Source organism: Myodes glareolus, chromosome 11, assembly GCF_982192425.1.
Source record: "Myodes glareolus chromosome 11, mMyoGla1.1, whole genome shotgun sequence".
In the NCBI taxonomy this organism is placed as follows: Eukaryota; Metazoa; Chordata; class Mammalia; order Rodentia; family Cricetidae; genus Myodes; species Myodes glareolus.
This window is the reverse complement of record NC_142036.1, coordinates 71,803,925-71,824,775: the sequence shown is the minus strand read 5'-3', so window position 1 is coordinate 71,824,775 and position 20,851 is coordinate 71,803,925. Positions and strand designations below refer to the sequence as shown.

Below are 20,851 nucleotides of genomic sequence, written 5' to 3'. Positions count from 1 at the left end.
TATTTTACATTTAGACTGGAGTCCCAACTCTGAAGGTTTTTCATTTATTTGCAGGTATTTCAAAAAATGTATGTGTATGTATGTATGTGTGTGTATATATATATATGTGTGTGTGTGTATGTGTGTGTATATGTGTATTGTGTACTTTTTTTAGTCTTACTCCCAGGCTCCTGGAAACTACTAGAGAAATCTTTATAAGTGCCCTTTGGGTAGATCTAAATTAACTGTTTTTAAGATGAAGACTTTAATTTACTATATGGTGTATTATTAGTTTATTATACGGCATAATCAAAAGATTATGTTTCCTTAATTAGTTTATTATACGGCATAATCAAAAGATTATGTTTCCTTAATTGACAAACAAGATATAGGTTAATATTTTTTTTTTTTTTGGTTCTCTAAGAACTGGAATCACCAGTTTTTTGGAGGGGTCACTTTCTCTCAGCATCTAAGATGCTGCCTCGAGAATACCCACAGTGTTGAATCGTGAAGAACACTGTGCTCTCATTGGTCCTGGCTCAGGGGGATCTTGATTCCTCTGACCTGGTTGTCAGTGCTTGCCTGTGTGTTTCTCCAGTGCTACTCCCAGGGTCTGGGCAAGGGATGGTTCTGTATGTTGACATGGAGTGCTCACAGATTGGTGTGAATGTACTTGAACCCTGCTTTGCAATTATAATCACCCGGAAGTGAAGAATCTGTGAATGTGTGGCAAACTGAAGCCAAAGATGCCTTTCGGTTGGAAATAAGCATACGAATTCCAGGCTACTTTCTCTTATTTCACCCATTTTACTGCTGCCGTGGGGCAGATCCAGACCCTTCTCAGGGGACATGGTAAAAGACACATGAGAAAAACGCTCTTCAAGGTTTGCTGTCAGGACACGGCTTCTCACATGGCTCAGTCTGTGACTGTGTGGCTTCATCTGCCTGGGCATCATAGGACAGTAGGAACATGGGCCAGAAGAGGCCGTGCCCCTTTACAGACAGGAAGCAGGGATGATTAGCATTGCTCAACTATCCATAGGACATGTTTCTATGTTTCTTTTGTTCTACTTTTCCTCTTTTTCTTCCTTAGAAGCTTTAATAATTGTTTATTATTATTATTTTTAGTTATGTGTGGTTGTGTGTGTCTGCCATGTGGATATGTGCTTGAGAGTGTGGTGCCCATGGAAGCCCGACGTGGCAGAAACCTTGGAGCCCCAGTTACAAACAGTTGTGAGCTGTCCTGTGGGTGCTGGGAATTGAGCCGTGGTCAGTCCCCTGGAAGATCAGTCAGTGCTCTTAACCATTGAGCCATCTCTTCAGCCCTTCTTAAAGCCTTGTTATCCTGCTTGCATTGTAGGTAGGAATTATTTTAAATTGTCTTTATTATTCTGAATATCCATGTTCCTACTTGTCCCTCTACCCCAGACTTTTAAAATTAGTAATTCCATTTTCTGCTTTACAAAAAAAAAGGTTCAAACTTTCTATTGCTAGCATGCCTCTTTCCAAAATTTCTGAACATGAGTTAATATTTTTAGCCTTTGACTTTGTTCCATTTTACCAAATCTTTCCCATCAACATTTGTGCATGCATGCCGCAGACAGTATTGGCTGGCATGCAGAAGTCATTTCCAACCCCCATCTTCCTTCAACATTTACTGGAAGGTTTGCTAATCTCTCCCCATTCCCTTCTCTCTCACACACCCGACTTTTATAACCAGGATAGCCATGTGGCACACTTGTGGCCAATGGTATGAGGGAAGGGATTCAAGGTAAGTTATTTGGCTTCCTAACAGAAGGGTGCACTGTTTTTCCCTTTATTTTTGCAGGGTCTTTTTGTAGGACCCGGCCCCTGCAGTAAAGTCATCTTATGGCAGGGAAGGCACACAGATAGTCCTGGTCTGTGGGTTTATAGCACCAGGATTGTGAAAAGAAACCAGAGTCTAAAACCATTCTAGCGTTGTTTACTTTGGACTTTGGGTACGGAAACAGAAGTGCCCAATGGACTGAGCATCAGCAATTATGCTTTCTGGTCCTTGCATCTGAAGGTGTCTTAAGGTGCAGCAGTTTGTCCAAATCAAAACAAACCAGAACCAGAAAGAAGCAGTTCTCAGCATAGGAATACTTACTCAAATTTTACAGGGTTAGAAATGACATCACTCCAGGTCATTAACTTAGCAATGATCCAGTCAGCATTTAAACATCGTCTGAGCCTGGGCTGAGGAGATGACTCAGTCAGTAAGTCGCCTGCTGTACAAGCACCAGGTCCTGCATTTGGAGCCCCAGAATGCATGCAAAGCTTGATGTTGTGGCCCATGTCTGTAATCCAGTTTTCCATAGGATGGGAGGCAGAAGCAGGAGACTCCCTCTCAGGCCAGCTAGCCTGGCATACATGGGGCAAACAGGAGACCCTGACCCCTGAGCTTGTCCTCTGACCTCCCCACACACATCATGGAAGTCACGCACCCCTCCCCTCCACATGTACACACACAGTAGCATAAACATATAGCCTGTACAGTTTGCTCTATCACATCTTGTGAGCTTTGTCCCCCTTTCCAGTCCCCTGGCAGTTTATCCAGGTCCAGAGTCCAGCTCCATACCTTGAGGCCCAGTGTGCTGAGTCGTAGGTTCATCCACTCATCACAACCGCCTACCAAATAGCTCTCCTTGTCTGTCCCAGGATGCCTAAATCCATAAGGTCTGGATGAAAACTCTGAACTGTCTTACACAGCTAAGGTTCTTTCTTGTTGGTGACAGACACTTGGTAATTGGAACTGGTTCTCTTTTCCCCTCTATTGCTAGTTCACTATATCTATTCTCCGTCCCTGTTGCCGCCCGGCTCCATTCCTTTCCTACACTGAGGTAGCCGTCCCGGTAGACCCTTTCTGCCGTGTCTCACGGAAGCTGAGCTAGCCTCACTGACCTTTCCAAGGTACAGATGCTGCCAAGTTGCTCTCCTCCTACGGATGCTTCAGTGGCTCCTTGTTTTCTGGACAAAAGTTTGAATTCTCACTCTGGAAATCGGGCCCTGATTGATCTGGTTGTGGTGCAGTTCCCCACACCCACGCTATCCCCGCTGTCTAAGCATTGCATGTCCTCATTCATTTTGCTTCCTCTTGCCACCGAGTCTTTGCTCTTTCTGAAGTAGTCTCTGCTGTGGCTTCATCACACCCTGATGTCTCAGCCTCGGTGCGACCCCTTTGGGAAAGCCTTCTGTGAAGTCTAACCCCCACGTCAATGCTCTTGCTGCCTGCAGTGTCTGGGTGGGGGTGTGCTCGTCCCTCAGGGCCTCCGCCTTCCGCCTGCTGGATCTCCGCCCTTTGCTGTCCATCCCGCCAGTGCCCTGTGAAGGCAAGAAGGTCTTGTCTTCACTTCTGAAACTGCAAATAGTGTTGCTGTTTTCTTATGTTTCAGAAATTTAGAATTTTCAACTGTTATCTTTTAATTTGTCTTCTCTCTTAATTTAAGCTTTTAAAAATAAAACCTAGTCCCCTTTTCCAGCTTTATGCTTCCCTAAGCAGACTGACATTGCCCAACTTGAGAATTGATTTAGTGCCAGAAGTCAGCTGATTCTGTTTGTAGAAAAGAAAGAAAGGGGAAAAGGTATTTTCAGCTCTGAGCCCCAGCTACTGAACCTGACAAGTTCTGACATCTCTTCTCTTGGCTACCGCTCACTCGTTTCCTGTTTCCATGGAAATGGACATCAGACCACAGAAACATAGTGAGATTCTGGTGGCTAATTGCTATTGCAGATTTTTGAGTTCTGTTTGTCTGTGGTGTGATTAGTTCAGTGACTTTGCTTGTGCCGTCGGATGTGATAGTAGCCACATCTGAGGCAGCTTCTAGGGCTGAGAGCTGTAGTGTGTGTCCCAGACTACATGATAAACTGGGTTCCTTGCATCATTCTCCGGGAAATGGCAACCCTGTCACGGAGGGTTCCAGACTTTTAGGGAGGAGATCTGTCCGTCCTCCAGACCTGCTGCTGTCTCACTGTCTGACCTTGGTCAGCTGTGATATTTACTCCAGGAGCCGTTCCGGCTGCTTATCTTGTTTACAAGAGACCTAGAGAAAAACTGCCCTCCACCATTGTGTTTTAATATAAAACAGAGAAATAAAGTAATAACTAATTCGAATCAAGTAAATCAAACTATGTTTCTAGTCATCTAAAATGGAAACCTATTTCTAATTGAAGCCTTTCCTTTCTGTACAGTGGTCAAACATTCTTTGAGTGGTTAAGAATGTTATTCTGATGTTGTCTTTCTGCTCTTCACTTGCTACCTCAATCTTGTAGCAATGTACTATGCCAAATGAGATCGTTAAAATGCACTTGCATTTTCTGTTTAATGAATTGAGTTACTCTATTGCTTGTTGAATTTGACTTTTTTTTAACATTTAAAGATGAGGATGTCAAGACTGTCTACCTCTGTGAGAGGCTTATCTCTGCTAGGTTAAGATTTCTTTATAACTCTAAATTTAGAATTTGGGTAAGACTGGTCTGTAATTCTCTTTCTTAGTAATGTCTTAATGTGGTTTGAGTATCAGGGTAATTGAAATCTCATAAAAAGAGTTTGGCAATGTTCTTTCTGTTTCTACTGTGTGGAATAATTTGAGGAGTATTGGTATTAGTTCTTCTTTGAAAATCTTGTAGAATTCTGAGCTGAAACCATCTGGTCTTGGGCTTTTTTTGGTTGTGAGACTTTTGATGACTGTTTCTATTTCTTAAACCATTATATGTCCATTTAATTTGCTTATCTAGTCTTGATTTAAATCTGGTCTTGGCAAGTGATATTTATCCAGAAAGTTGTTCATTTCCTTTAAGTTTTCCAATTCTGTGGAGTACAGGTTTTCGAAATATGGCCTGACAATTCTCTGAATTTCCTTCACGTCTGTTCTTATGTCCCCCTTTTCATTTATGATTTTGTTAATTTGGATATTCTCTCTCTGCCTTTTGGTTAGTTTGGATAAAGGTTTGTTGACTTCATTGATTTTCTACAAGAACAAACTCTGTCTCATTGATTCTTTGTATTGTTTTCTTTGTTTCTATTTTGTTGATTTCAGCTCTTAATTTGATTACTTTCTGCAGTCTAGTTCTCCTGGGTGAGTTTACTTCTTTTTGCTCTAAAGTTTTCAAAGGTTCTGTTAATTCACTAGAGTGGGATTTTTCCAGCTTCTTTATGTAACATGAGGGGACCTGCTTGTTGGGGTATCTGTCCCTCCCAGTACCCCTCAGCCGGCAAGCCCCAAAGAAAATCACACACAGGACTTCATAAGATTATAAACTGATTGGCCCATTAGCTCAGGCTACTTATTAGCTCTTATAACTTGTGTTAGCCCATTATTTTTATCTATGTTAGCCACACGGCTCAGTACCTTTCTCAGCAGGGCAGCTTATATCTTGTCTCTCCAGTGGTCTGGGCAGAACTGCCAAGGGAGCTTCCTGCTTCCCAGAATACTCCTGTTCACTTTGCTCCACTTCTACTTTCTGTCTGGTTTTCCTGCCTATACTTCCTGCCTGGCCAATCAGCATTTATTTAAAATGGTTAACAGAATACAGACAATTCTCCCGCACCACTATGAGAACAGGAGAAGGCTAAGAAGGAGGAAGCCCATTCCTCCATTCCTGCCCAGACCACAGAGAAGCAAGATGTAACCTGCCCTGCTGGAAAAGGTATTGAGCCGTGTGGCTAACATAGATAAAAATAATGGGTTAACATAAGTTATAAGAGCTAATAAGTAGCTTGAGCTAATGGGCCAATCAGTTTATAATCTTATGAAGTCTTGTGTGTGATTTTCTTTGGGGTTTGTCGGCCGTGGGATACTGGGCAGGACAGATATCCCAACAAGCAGGTCCCCTCATGTTATATCTTTATGTAGGCATTTAGTGCTATGAACTTTCCTCTTAACACTGCTTTCATTGTGTCCCATAAATTTGGATATGTTGTGTGGTCATTTTCATTGAATTTTAGGACGTCATTAATTTCTCCCTTTATTTCTTCCTTGACCCATTGATGATTCAGGTGAGCATTGTTTAATTTCCACGTGGGATTATTCCATTTTGTTTTTTTGTATCTGTTGAGGTTTGTTTTGTTACCTAGTATGTGGCCATTTTTTGAGAAGTTTCTATGAGGTGCTGAGAAGAAGGTATATTCTTTTGTTTGGATGGAATATTCTATATATGTCTGTTAAGTCCATTTGAGTCATAACATCTGTTAGTTCCCTTATTTCTCTGTTCATTTTTTGTCTGATTGACCTGTCCAGTAGTGAGAGGGGAGTGTTAAAGTCTCTCACTATTACTGTGTGGGGTTTAATGTATAATTTAAGTTTTAGAAGTGTTTCTTTTATATATGAGGATGCCCTTGCATTTGGGGCACAGATGTTCAGTATTGAGATTTCTTCCTGATGGATTTTTCCTGTGACTAATATGAAATGTCTTTCTTTGTCTCTTTTGATTGATTTTAGTTTGAAGTCTATTTTGTTAGATATTAGGATAGCTACACTAGCTTGTTTCTTAGGTCCATTTAATTGGAAAATTTTTTCCCAATCATTTTCTCTGAGGCAATGTCTGTCTTTGAGGTTGAGGTGTGTTTCTTGTATGCAGCAGAAGAATGGACTCTGTTTTCATATCCAGTCTATTAGCCTGTGTCTCTTTATAGGTGAGTTAAGTCCATTTATATTAAGGGATATTAATGACCAGTATTGCCATCTCCTATTAATTTAGTTTTCATTGTTGGTGATGTTATTTTGTATGTTTTTCTCTTCTTGGGATTTGCTGCTGTGAGATAATTTATTGTCTGTGTTTTTGTTTATGTAGCCACTTTCTTGGGTTGGAGTTTCCTTCTAGTACTTTGTGTAGGGCTGGGTTTGTGGCTAGGTATTGGTTAAATCTGATTTTGTCATGGAATATCTTGTTTTGTCCTTCTATGGTGATTGAAAGTTTTTCTGGGTATAGTAGTCTGGGCTGGCATCTGTGGTCTCTTAATGTCTGCATAATGTTTGACCAGGACCTTCTGGCTTTCATTGTCTCCAATGAGAAGTCAGGTGTAAGTCTGATAGGTCTGCTTTTATATGTTATTTGGCCTTTTTCCTTTGTCGCTCTTAATATTCTTTCTTTATTCATTATGTTATCAACATGTAGAAGAATGAAAATAGATCCATATTTATAACCATACACAAAACTTAAGTCCAAATGGATCAAAGACCTCAATATAAAGCCAGCCACACTAAACGTCATAGTAAAGAAAGAGGGAAGTACACTTGAACACATTGGCGCAGGAGACCACTTCCTAAATATAACCCCAGTAGCCACAGACACCGAGAAAAACAATTAATTAATGGGACCTCCGGAAACTGAAAAGCTTTTGTAAAGCACAGGACATGGTCAACAAGACAAAACAACAGCCTACAGAATGGGAAAAGATCTTCATTAACCCCTCATCAGATAGAGGTCTGATCTCCAAAATATATAGGAGATGGTTGAAGGGGAGGGGAGAGACAGGGAGGAAAGCAGAGAAAAATGTAAAGCCCAATAAAATCGTTTAGAATAAATAAATAAATTTTATACATATATATACACAAACAGGGAAAAAAATTAGAATTTGGAAGTCTAGGTTTTGTTAAGTACAAGAAAGCTGACATGTACATATGAAAAGATTAATATTTGCTGAGCTGCTTCTTCAGTATATAGTGGCTGCTGTATATCATATAAACCTGAGTAGCTGAAATTGGATGTGGACAGAATAAATCTCTTTTTTTGCATGACTCCACAGAATAGAATAATATACTGCATTTCCCTTAGAGTTGCAAGTATATAGTCATAGCCATACATGTGTTTTGAGAGTTCTCATCTAAATCAGTCGTCCCTACCAGAGTCACTACCAGCCTGCCTAATGGGAAGCGAAAGAAAACCAATCTGGGGGTTCACAGTTTACCGTTTACGGGTTTCTGCCTTTACCTGAGCAACAATCTAATGCCTAGTTATTCAGCCTGTGATCAGGGGTTCCTACCATGGTAGGAAACATGTGATCAGGGGTTCCTCACGCAGCAGGAAACGTGATCAGGGGTTCCTCACGTGGCAGGAAACAGGTTTACATTGGTGACATTTGACTCCTTCCTGGTTTATGCTTGCCCTAGGATCAATCACTCTAGCACTGGCAGTGTGACCTTGTGTACTCCTTGGAATTCCAGGTTATAAGATCTGTTACTTACAGATCCTGGGTATAATGGGTCTTAGCCATGGAGGCAGCCCTTTGCCACTGAGTCAGAGATGGGGGAGGGGGAGAAACAGGGAGAAGGAAGAGGAGGAAAGAGGCCTCAATGTTCAGTTCTCTCTGACTGTTGACTTAAGCCATTTGGGAAATGGGATCTACTTCTCATTCCTCGGCAACAACTATTACTGGGCAGTGACTATTGAAAAATCGCTAAGTCATTAAGAATAAATGGTAAGCAATGTATTTTAAATTGAGGGAGGGTTTTTTTTGGGGGGGGGTGGGAAAAAAACCTGCTATTCAGTTTGCTGTGAATTTAGTCTCTCATGCAGACTAACATGCTGTGAATTTAGTCTCTCATGCAGCCCACAATGGACTTAGGATTTGGTCTTATCGGTTCTTCTGTGATACAGCTGTGGCTTCAGTAGATCTGCCTTAGAAACTGTTTTTAGATGCACAGCCTCAGAGCAAATGTTTGTTTTACTGTGTAATAAAATACCTCATACTTTTAGTATTAATCAGAAAAAGGTTCAAGAGCAAAACATCTAATAACCCATGGTCCCATTATGAAAGTAAAAGACTGTTGACTTTTTGATACACATTTGTCAAACAACAACAACAAAAAAATCTATGTCGAGATCCGCTCTCCAGCCCTTGTCTTAAGGTAGGGACCCTACCTACCAACCCTGTAGGTACCAACCCTGTACCAACTGTACCAACCCTGTCCATCCCCATGGCCACCCTCTAGCTGCCTCTCTCCAGGGAGGTACCTCAGACTCCCACTGCCAACTCAGCCCATCCCTACAATCTGCTTTTTGCTCCCCCCCCATCTCCAGTTTAGACTTACAGTACCAGTTCCATTTCCCACTGCCTGGGAGGTTCCAGATTTGGGAGGATTGGCTGTAAGAATCTTTTGCTTAGAAGGTTTTATAAACCACACCTAGCCTGAACTAAGCTGAGATGACTACTGATACTCATCTCTAGCACCAGTATTGAATTACCCCAAGACTGAACCCTAAGCCCCATTTACCTGTCTATAACCTGACAAGATGGGGTAACAGAAATCAGAGATACAAACTCCACTCAGCAAAGGAGAGTCAAGCTTTCTCTACCAAGATATGCTACGAAGGGCTCAACTTCAGAGTTCTGTCTCATAGTAAAAACACACAGTATGCATAAGCAAGTCACCAGAAAATCAGTGATACCACAGTAATGTTCCCTGAGCAAAGAAACTTAATTGATACATGAGGAAATGATTTCTATGTAGCAGTGTTACCAAGGAACAAAAAAAGAGAATATTAGTAAATGTGAGAATGAAGACTGTGAAAATATAAACAATTGAATGAAATAAGAATATTTATTTTGTGTGTCTGAGTCATTCCACGTCTGGCTGATTTCTCTTTGTTTTTTTTTTTTTGCTTTTTTTTTTTATTAAATTATAAAAGTTTCCATTTCAGCCCCTCCTCCCAACACCCTCCCACTCCCCCCACTCCCTCTCCTCCTCCCTCTCCATCCCCTAGAGCAGTCAGGGTTTCCTGCCCTGTGGGAAGTTCAAGTTCCTCCCCCCTCCCTCCAGGTCCAGGGAAGGTGAGAGTCCAAACAGACTGGAGCGCCAAAATCCAGTATATGCAGAGGAAGCAAGTCCCAGTGTCATTGTCAATGGCTTTTCAAAAAGGCTCCGGGCCAGCCACATTCAGAGAATCTGGTTGGATCACGTCCTCGTTCAGTCCCAGTCCAACAGGCCTTGGTGAACTCTCATTATATCAGTCCCCTTGTATCAGTGGGTGCTCGCATCCCTCGCAGTCCTGATTACTTTTTTTATTTTCTTCATCCTTCTGTTCCTCATTTGGACCGTGGAGTGCTCAGTTCGGTGTTCCAATATGGGTCTCCATCTGTATCACCATCCAACGTCGGATGAAGGTTTCCTGTGCCCTTGCCTTCTTTGCTCACGTTCTCTTTCCTTCTGCCTCTCATTTGGACCTAGGGAGCTAGGTCCAGTGTTCCAACGTGGTTCTCCGCCTCCATATCCATCCATCGCCAGATGAGGGTTCTATGGTGACATGCAAAATGTTCATCAGTATGGTTGTGGGCCAAGGCTGGTTCAGGCACCCTCTCCTCTGTCCAGAGAACCATCTGGGAATCTCTCCTTGGACCGGGGATCCCCTTTATAATCAAGTCTCTTGTAAACCCTAAAATGATTCCCTTAGTTGAGGTATATACTTGCCTGATCCCATATCCATCCTTCCTCCCCCCCCCATCCCAGTCCCCCGATCTTTCCCCAATCCTCCCCTACTCCCTTCTCTCTAACCCTCTCCCTTTCCGACAACCCTCCCACCCCCCCATGTACCCGAGGTTACCTGGGACTCTTGTCTATTTCCTACCTCCTGGCGGATAGCTAAATAATCTTCATCAGGTTCATCTTCTTTTTTTTTTTTAAGTAAATTTTATTAAATTATAAAAGTTTCCATTTCCGCCCCCCCCCAACACCCTCCCACTCCCCCCACTCCCCCCCTCCCCCTCCATCCCCCAGGGCAGTCAGGGTTTCCTGCCCTGTGGGAAGCTCCAGCTCCCTCCCCCTCCCTCCAGGTCCAGGAAGGCGAGCGTCCAAACAGACTGGATCCCCAAAATCCAGCATATGCAGAGGAAACAGGTCCCAGTGTCATAGTCAATGGCTTTTCAGAAAGACCCCGGGCCAGCCACAGTCAGAGAAACCGGCCAAATTCCGAGAATCTGGCTAGATCACGTCCTCGTTCAGTCCCAGTCCAACTGGCCCTGGTAAACTCTCATCAGATCCGTTCCCTTGTATCAGTGGGTGATAGCATCCCTCGCAGTACTGATTTCGTCTTTCATGTTCCTCCTCCTTCCGCTCCCCATCCGAACCTCGGGGGGGCTCAGTCCGGTGCTCCAATGTGGGCCTCCGACTGCATCGCCATCCTTCACCAGACGAAGGATCTATGGTGATAAGCAAAATATACATCAGTATGGTCATGGGCCACGGCCGATTCAGGCACCCTCTCCTCTGTCCAGAGAGCAATCTGGGGGATCTCTCCTTGGACCTGGGATCCCATATATAATCAAGTCTCCTGTAAACCCTAAAATGGCTCCCTTAGTTGAAATATATTGTTCCCTGATCCCATATTCATCCTTCCTTCCTCCCCCCCCCATCCCCGGCCACCAAGCTTTCCCCATTCCTCCCCTACTCCCTTCTCTCTAACCCTCTCCCCTTCCATCGACCCTCCCACCCCCCCCATGCACCCAAGGTTACCTGGGACTCTTGTCTATTTCCTACCTCCTGGTGGATAGCTAAATAATCTTCATCAGGTTCATCTTCTTATTTAGCTTCTCTAGGATCACGAATAATAGGCTCAAAGACCTTTAATTATGGTTAGAATCCACTTATGAGTGAATACATACCGTGTTCCTCTTTTTGGGTCTGGCTTACCTCACTCAGTAAAGCGTTTTCTATTTCCATCCATTTGCATGCAAAATTCAAGATGTCATTGTTTTTTACCGCTGAGTAAAACTCTAATGTGTATATGTTCCACACCTTTTTTAACCATTCTTCTATTGAGGGGCACCTAGGCTGTTTTCAGGTTCTGGCTATTACAAATAGTGCTGCTGTGAACATAGTTGAACAAATGCTTTTGTAGTATGTTAGGGAATCTCTAGGGTATATTCCCAAGAGTGGAATTGCTGGGTCCTGAGGGAGGTTGACTCCCAGTTTCCTGAGAAACCGCCACACTGATTTCCACAGTGGCTGCACAAGTTTGCATTCCCACCAACAATGGATGAGTGTTCCCCTCATTCCACATCCTCTCCAGCATAGGCTATCATTGGTGTTCTTGAGTTTGGCTATTCTGACAGGTGTAAGATGATATCTCAAAGTTGTTTTGATTTGCATTTCCCTGATTGCTAAGGAGGTTGAGCATGACCTTAAGTGCTTTTTAGCCATTCGAAGTTCATCTGTTGTGAATTCTCTGTTAAGTTCAGTACCCCCATTTTTTAATTGGGTTAATTAGAGTTTTAGTGTCTAGTTTCTTGAATTCTTTGTATATTTTGGAGATCAGACCTTTATCTGTTGAAGGGTTTGTGAAGATCTTTTCCCAGTCAGAAGGTAGCCTTTTTGTCTTACTGACAGTGTCCTTTGCTTTACAGAAGCTTCTCAGTTTCAGGAGGTCCCATTTATTTATTGTTTCTCTTATTGTCTGCGCTCCTGGGGTTCTGCTTAGGAAGTGGTCTCCTGTGCCTATATCTTGTAGACTACTTCCCACTTTCTCTTCTATCAGGTTCAAAGTGGTCGGATTAATGTTGATGTCTTTTATCCATTTGGACCTGAGTTTTGTGCATGGTGATAGATATGGATCTATTTTCATTCTTCTACAGGTTGACATCCAGTTATGCCAGCACCATTTGTTAAAGATGCTATCTTTCTTCCATTGTATAGCTTTAGCTCCCTTGTCAAAAATCAGGTGTTCATAAGTTTGTGGGTTAATACCCGGGTCTTCTATTCGATTCCATAGGTCGACTTCTCTGTTCTTATGCCAATACCAAGCTGTTTTCAATACTGTTGCTCTGTAATAGAGTTTGAAGTCAGGGATGGTAATACCTCCAGAGGTTCCTTTATTGAATAAGATTGTTTTGGCTATCCTGGGTTTTTTGTTTTGCCATATAAACTTGATTATTGTTCTCTCAAGGTCTGTGAAGAAGTTTGATGGGATTTTGATGGGAATTGCATTGAATCTATAGATTGCTTTTGGTAGAATTGCCATTTTTACTATGTTGATTCTCCCAATCCAAGAGCAGGGAAGGTCTTTCCATTTTCTGGTATCCTCCTCAATTTCTTTCTTCAAAGACTTAAAGTTCTTGTCAAATAGGTCTTTCACTTCCTTGATTAGAGTTACCCCAAGATATTTTATGCTATTTGTGGCTATCATGAAAGGTGATGTTTCTCTGATTTCCCTCTCTGCTTCTTTATCCTTTGTGTATAGGAGGGCTACCGGTTTTTTGGAGTTGATCTTGTATCCTGCCACATTACTAAAGGTGTTTATCAACTGTAGGAGTTCTTTGGTAGAGTTTTTGGGGTCGCTGATGTACACTATCATATCGTCTGCAAATAACGAAAGTTTAACTTCATCTTTTCCAATTCGAATCCCCTTGATCCCCTTATGTTGTCTTATTGCTATTGCTAGAACTTCAAGCACTATATTGAAGAGGAATGGTGAGAGTGGACAGCCTTGTCGTGTTCCTGATTTTAGTGGAAAGGCTTTGAGTTTCTCTCCATTCAATTTGATGTTAGCTGACGGTTGCTATATATTGCTTTTATTATATTTAGGTATGATCCTTGTATCCCTAGTCTCTCCAACACCTTTATCATAAATGGGTGTTGAATTTTGTCAAATGCTTTTTCAGCATCCAATGCAATGATCATATGGTTTTTATCTTTCAGTTTATTTATATGATGGATTACATTGATAGATTTGCGTATGTTGAACCAACCCTGCATCTCTGGGATGAAGCCCACTTGATCATAATGGATAATTTTTCTAATGTATTCTTGGATTCGGTTTGCCAGTATTTTATTGAGTATTTTTGCGTCAATGTTCATGAGTGATATTGGTCTGTAATTCTCTTTCCTGGTTGTGTCTTTGTGTGGTTTTGGTATCAGGGTAACTGTAGCTTCATAAAAAGAGTTTGGCAGTGATTTTCTGTTTCTATATTGTGAAATACATTAAGGAGTATAGGTATTAGCTTTTCCTGGAAGTTCCGGTAGAATTCTGCATTGAAACCATCTGGTCCTGGGCTTTTTTTGGTAGGGAGATTTTTAATAACAGCTTCTAATTCTTCACGACTGACAGGTCTATTTAGATTGCTCACCTGTTCTTGGTTCAACTTTGGTATATGGTACTTATCTAAAAAAATGTCCATTTCTTTTACATTTTCCAACTTTGTGGCATATAAATTTTCGTAGTAAGATCTAATGATTCTCTGAATTTCCTCTGTGTCTGTGGTTATGTCCCCCTTTTCATTTCTGATCTTATTAATTTGCATGTTCTCTCTCTGCCATTTGATTAATTTGGATAGGGGTTTGTCAATCTTGTTGATTTTCTCCAAGAACCAGCTTTTTGATTCATTGATTCTTTGGATTGTTTTCTGTGTTTCTATTTTGTTTATTTCAGCCCTCAGTTTGATTATTTCCAGTCTTCTACTCCTTCTGGGTGAATCAGCTTTTTTTTTTTTTTTTCGAGAGCTTTCAAGCGTGCTGTTAAGTCTCCAATGTGTGCTTTCTCCGTTTTCTTTAATTGGGCACTTAGTGCTATGAACTTTCCTCTTAGCACTGCTTTCATAGTGTCCCATAGGTTTGCGTATGTTGTGTCTTTATTTTCATTAAATTCAAGGAAGAGATTAATTTCTTTCTTTATTTCTTCCTTGACCCAGGGGTGATTCAGTAGTTGACTGTTCAACTTCCATGAATTTGATGGCTTCCTGGGGGTAGCACTGTTCTTGAATTCTAACTTTAATCCATGGTGGTCTGACAAGACACAGGTGGTTACTAATATTTTTTTGTATTTGTGGAAGTTTGCTTTGTTACCCAGTATGTGGTCAATTTTCGAGAAGGTTCCATGAGCTGCAGAGAAAAAGGTATATTCTTTCCTATTTGGGTGGAATGTTCTATAGATGTCTGTTAAGTCCATTTGATTCAATACCTCCAATAATTCTCTTATTTCTCTGTTAGGTTTCTGTCTGATTGACCTGTCCATTGGTGAGAGAGGAGTGTTGAAGTCTCCTACTATTAGTGTGTGTGGTTTGATGACTGCCTTGAGTTCTAGAAGTGTTTCTTTTACATAAGTAGGAGGCTTTATATTAGGGGTGTAGATATTCAGGATTGAGACTTCCTCCTGATGAATTGTTCCTGTTATGAGTATAAAATGTCCATCTCCATCTCTTCTGATTGATTTTAGTTTGAAGTCAATTTTGTTGGAAATTAGAATGGCCACACCTGCTTGTTTCTTAGGTCCGTTTGCTTGAAAAACCTTTTCCCAACCCTTTACTCTGAGTAAATGTCTGTCTTTGTGGTTGAGGTGTGTTTCTTGTAAACAGCAGAATGTTGGATCCTGTTTTCGTATCCAGTCTCTTAGTCTGTGCCTTTTTATAGGTGAATTGAGTCCATTAATATTAAGTGATATTAATGACCAGTGGTTGTTGACTCTGGTTATTATTATTTTTTGTTTGTTTGATTAATAGAGTTTGTATGTGTCCCTTCTTTGAGTTAAGCTCGTGAGGGGTCGCTAGATGTCTGAGTTATTGTAAGCAGTGCTGGCAATGTTGGACTCCTAGGGTTGCGATTTTCCTTCTATTACTTTCTGTAAGGCTGGGTTTGTGGCTGCGAATTGTTTAAATTTGTTCTTATCCTGGAATATTTTGTTTTCTCCATTGATAGTGAATGATAGCTTGGCTGGGTATATTAGTCTGGGCTTGCATCCATGGTCTCTTAGTTTCTGCAGTACCTCTATCCAGGACCTTCTGGCTTTCATGGTTTCCATAGAGAAGTCCGGTGTAAGTCTGATAGGTTTACCTTTATTAGTTACTTGACCTTTTTCCTTTGCAGCTCTTAATATTCTTTCTTTAATCTGTATGTTTTGTGTTTTGATTATTATATGGCGAGGGGATTTTTTTTTTGATCAAGCCTATTCGGTGTTCTGTATGCTTCTTGAACCTTCATAGGGATATCATTCTTTAGATTGGGAAAGTTTTCTTCTATAATTTTGTTGAATATATTTTCTGGTCCTTTGATCTGCAGTTCTTCTCCTTCTTCAATCCCTATTATTCTTAGATTTGGTTTTTTTATTGTGTCCCAGATTTCTTGAATGTTTTGTGATGATAATTTGTTGGATTTGCTGTTTTCTTTGATCAGAGCATTTATTTTCTCTATGGTATCTTCAGACTCTGAGATTCGTTCTTCCATCTCTTGTATCCTATTGGTTATGCTTGATTCTGTAGTCTCTGTTCGTTTACCTAGATTTTCCATATCCAGCCGGCCCTCGTTTTGTGTTTTCTTCATTGCCTCCATTTCAGTTTTCAATTCTTGAACTGTTTCCATTACCTGTTTGATTGTTTTTTCTTGGTTTCCCAGTATATCATTCATGGATTTACTCGTTTCTTCGATTTTTTTTTATATTTTTCATCCATTTCTTTACTCATTTCTTCAATCTTTTTGTTATACTTCTCATCCAGTTCTTTAAGGGAGTTATTCATATCCTGTTTAAGGGACTCTATTGCTTTCATAATGGCATTTTTCCCCGCTTCTTCTGAATTAAGAGGTTCAAGTCCTTCTATTGTAGGGTCATTGGGTTCTGATGTTTTCATGTTGCTTTTTAGATTGTTGGAGGAGTTCTTGCCTTGGCGTCTGCCCATCTCTTCCTTCAAATGCTCTCTACTGGATCTTCTAGTACCAGGTCAGGTTCCCTTGTTGGGCAGGGAATTCACTGACAGAAGGCCTACCTTTCCTCAGGCAGTCTATTGAATCACAGGCACTCCCTACTACCGGGTTGCACTCACAACCCAGGCCCAGCGAGCAAGGGACTTGCTCTGGGGAGATCTTGTGGCCCCAGAGAGAAGGGGGGAAGAGAGGAAGGTGTACCTGGATAAAGGCTGGGACGGGATTCGGGAGAGCTCCGCAGGGAGGAGTCGCCTCTGCCTGGTGACCAGATTGTGGAGGGGGGCGGGGAAAGGCTGAATTCCTCCTAGCGGAAGCCCTATGGCCAGGAGAAAACTCACCCCTCCTCCAATGGAAGTCTGCTAGAAGTTCACTCTCTCTTGCTGGCCAGGAATGTGATTGAGCTGAGACAGGGCTTGCCTGTCCTCAGGCAGGCTCTCAAAGCACCGGAGCTGCCCCTGCCGGACTGAGCCCACAGTCCAGGCCCAGCGTGCAAGGGAGCAGCTCTGGGGAGATCTTGTGTCTCCAGAGGGGAGGGGGGGAAGAGAGGAAGGTGTACCTGGATAAAGGCTGGGACGGGATTCAGGAGAGCTCCGCAGGGACCTGATTTCTCTTTGTGACTTCATTCTTCTTCCCAGTGTCCTCTGTGTCTGGAAATTCTGCCTACCTATGGCCTGTTCAGCTTTTTATTAAACCAGTCACAGCGATATATCTTCACACGGTGTAAAAGAATATTCCGCAACACATCCCAGCAAGATAGTTGATAGCATTATGTGCCTACATTATAAAAAGAGAAAGATGTCAATAACTTAATCATACATCTGAAGGCCTTGTGAAAATAAGAATAGATGATATCTGCCCAGAAAAAAAACGATGGGAAGAAGGCAATGTAAATTAGGGATGAGATTAATGAAATAGAAACAAACAAACAAGCAAACATGCAAAGAACCAATGCATTGGGAACTTGGTTCTTTGGAAAGATCAGTAAGATTGATAAGCTTCTAGTCAGATCAGGGGGGGAAGGAGTCCAAATTAATAAAAGTAGAGATGAAAAAAGGAGATATTACAGCATATATTGAAAAAATATTAGAGATTCTCTAGACATACTTTTAAAAAATTTATTTCACCAAACTGGAAAATCTAAAAGAAATATATGGATTTCTAGATATATATCACCTAGCAAAGTTAAATCAAATTGAAGCAAACAATTTACATAGATACTTAATACCCGATGAGATAGAAGCAATAATTTAAAGCTCCCCCTCCCCCTAAAATCATAGGGGAGATGGATTCAGTGCAGAATTCTACTTGACCTTAGAAAAATGGACATCAATACTCTTAAACTATTCTGAAAAATAGGGAAGAAAAGAACATTTTAAAATTACTTGTATGAAGTCAGTATTACCCTGACACCAAAAGCAGAAAAGGGTCCAACAACACTAACAACAACAACAACATAATATATACCAGAATTACTGATTAACAGAGACATATCCATTCTTCATAAAATACTTGCAAATCAAATTTAATAACACATCAAAAAGTTTATCTGCTATGATTAAGTCAGCTTCATTCTAGAGATTCAGGGATAGTTAAACATACATAAATAAGTAAACATAACTCATCCTATAAATAAAGTACAGAAACCACATGATTATCTCATTAGATGTAGAAAATTACATGTTGGACAAGATCCAACATCCCTTCATGATAAAAGTCTTGGAGAGTCTAGGGATATAGGGCCATAGCTCAAGCCACATCATGTTAAATGATGAAAAACCTAAAGCTTTAAAGTTAAAGTCAGGAACAAGATAAGGATATCTATTCCTCCCCTTTCTGTTTAACATAGTACATGAAATCTTAGCTAGAACAATAAGAAAAGTGAGGTGATAAAGGACCCATAAGTAAGAAAGGAAATCCATGAGCCATATACCAGAAATATCCTATAGCTGGTAAATACATTCAGCAAAGTAGCATACAATTGTTCCTTGATTATTGATTTTCTGTCCCTTTTTTTGAACTTCTGTCATGAATTCTAGTTTGTCTAATATTATTATAGCTATTCCTGTTTGGTTTTGGTTTCTGTATCTATAGAATATATTTTTCCAACCTTTCATTTATATTCAGTGAGTGTCTTTACTGGTAAAGCGAGTTTCTTGTCGTCAGCATCTTGTTGAGTCTTATTATTTCTTTTTACTATTTAGGTAACAAGTTTCTTTTAATTGAGAAATCGAGTTCAATGTTAATCTAGTTTAATGTGATTATTATAAAGTAAAGTTTTTAAAACTTTTTTGTTAATTTTTGTCTGTTTGCTTCAGTTATTCTTTGTTCTTTTCTTGGTGGTTTGGTAGTTTACTGTTTTGATAAGGCTTCTGTTTCTCTTATGGAAAATGCTTTGCTCCTGTGTTTTATGCTCTTATTTGTTTTATGACAGTAATTATTTTTCTTCTGCTTCTGGATATATAGGCCATTAATGTGATAAAGAATTCTCTGGTTTTGCTTGTTTTGAAGTCTGTTTCTTCCTCTTTCCTGAAGAACAGCTTTAGTGTATTTGGTGAAGAAGTATATTCTTGTTTGTTTTTCTATCAGAATTTGAATATGTCATTGTTTTCTCTTCAGTCAAAATATGCTCTCAGATCACTGAGCGTGCAGTTACATATGATGTGCTCCTCCTTTCCCAGCACTTCTCTGTGTTGTACTTTTCAGTTTTCCTGTAACCCTTTGCAGTGAGATCTTTTCTTGTCAGGTCTGTTTGGAGAGCAGATGAGCTGCAGTTTCTTTCTCAGACACAAACCCTGACCTAGGTATAGCCACATGATGGTAGAAGAATTGCGGGCATGGACATAATGTCTAGGAGAAATGTCTTCTAGGACAAGACAAGGACCGAAGGGCAGAGAAGTGGGGAAGGAAGTCCTCATATAAGGGAACCAGAAAGACTGCTTTCTCAAGCTCTGTCTTCAGTGCTCTCTTTAGCTAGCTAGCTAGCTAAACAAGATTACTATAGAGGCGAGCATAAATTACCATCACATTTATCTTACTGTAAAACTAGTTCTCAGTGATGAGAGTGTATTGATTGGTTTAAAAGTTATCCCTATCTTCAGGCAGCATCATGAGAAGAGCATGAACTTAAGTAAAGAACATGATCTTGGAAAAATTGTGGTAATTTTCTGAGTGCATAGTTTGACATCTAAATTGAAGATAATATCATATATTTCAGAAAGTTATTCTTAAATGTCACAATGTATCTCAAGTGCCAAGCATACTGTTTTATGCACTAGAAATTGGTAAATATTATATTGTTCCCCATAAAAATAAATATTGTAAGTTTGAGAAGGAACATTAAAAATTAATATATTGATTACTAGTTAATCAAAGCATTTTATGAAACCTTAATTATTACTTATTTCTTTGTAATCTAACAGATCAGTTTTTACAAAGAGCTGTCTAAAGCACTGTAGAATTGTATTAACTTTTCAATCTACAGATTCACTGCAATGCCCATCAAAGTACCAGCAAAATTCTTCACAGATCTCGAAAGAATGGTACTCAACTTCATATGGAAAAGCAAAAAACCCAGGATAGCCAAAACAATCCTGTATAATAAAAGAACTTCTGGAGGCATCATAATCCCTGACTTCAAATTCTACTACAGAGCTACAGTACTGAAAACAGCCTAGTATTGCCATAAAAACATACAGGAAGACCAATGGAAACAAATCAAAGACCCAGATACCAGATATCAGTCCACACACCCTCAAACACCTGATTCTTGACAAAGAAGCAAAAATTATAAAATGCAAAAAATAAAGCCTATTCAACAAATGATAACTAGATATTAACATGTAAAGGAATGAAAATAGATCCATATCTATCACCATGCACAAAACTTAAATGGATCAAAGACCTCAATATAAAGCCAGCCACACTGAATGTGGCTGAAAAGAAAGAGGGAAGTGCACTTGAACACATTGGCACAGGAGACCACTTCCTAAATATAACCCCAGTAGCACAGACATTGAGAGAAACAATTAATAAATGGGACCTCCTGAAACTGAAAAACTTCTGTAAAGCGAAGGACACGGTCAACAAGGCAAAACGGCAGCCTACAGAATGGGAAAAGATCTTCACTTAACCCCACATCAGACAGAGGTCTGATCTCCAAAATATACAAAGAACTCAAGAAAATGGTCACCAAAAGAACAAATAATCCAATACAAAGGTGGTGTACAGACCTA

General features: G+C 40.5%; 1 protein-coding gene across 1 annotated transcript in view; it reads left to right on the top strand.

The window, feature by feature from the left end:
• Window positions 1-20,851, top strand: part of Nubpl (NUBP iron-sulfur cluster assembly factor, mitochondrial) — a 184,552-nt gene that overhangs the window by 84,162 nt on the left and 79,539 nt on the right. The gene's annotated exons all lie outside the window — the stretch shown is intronic.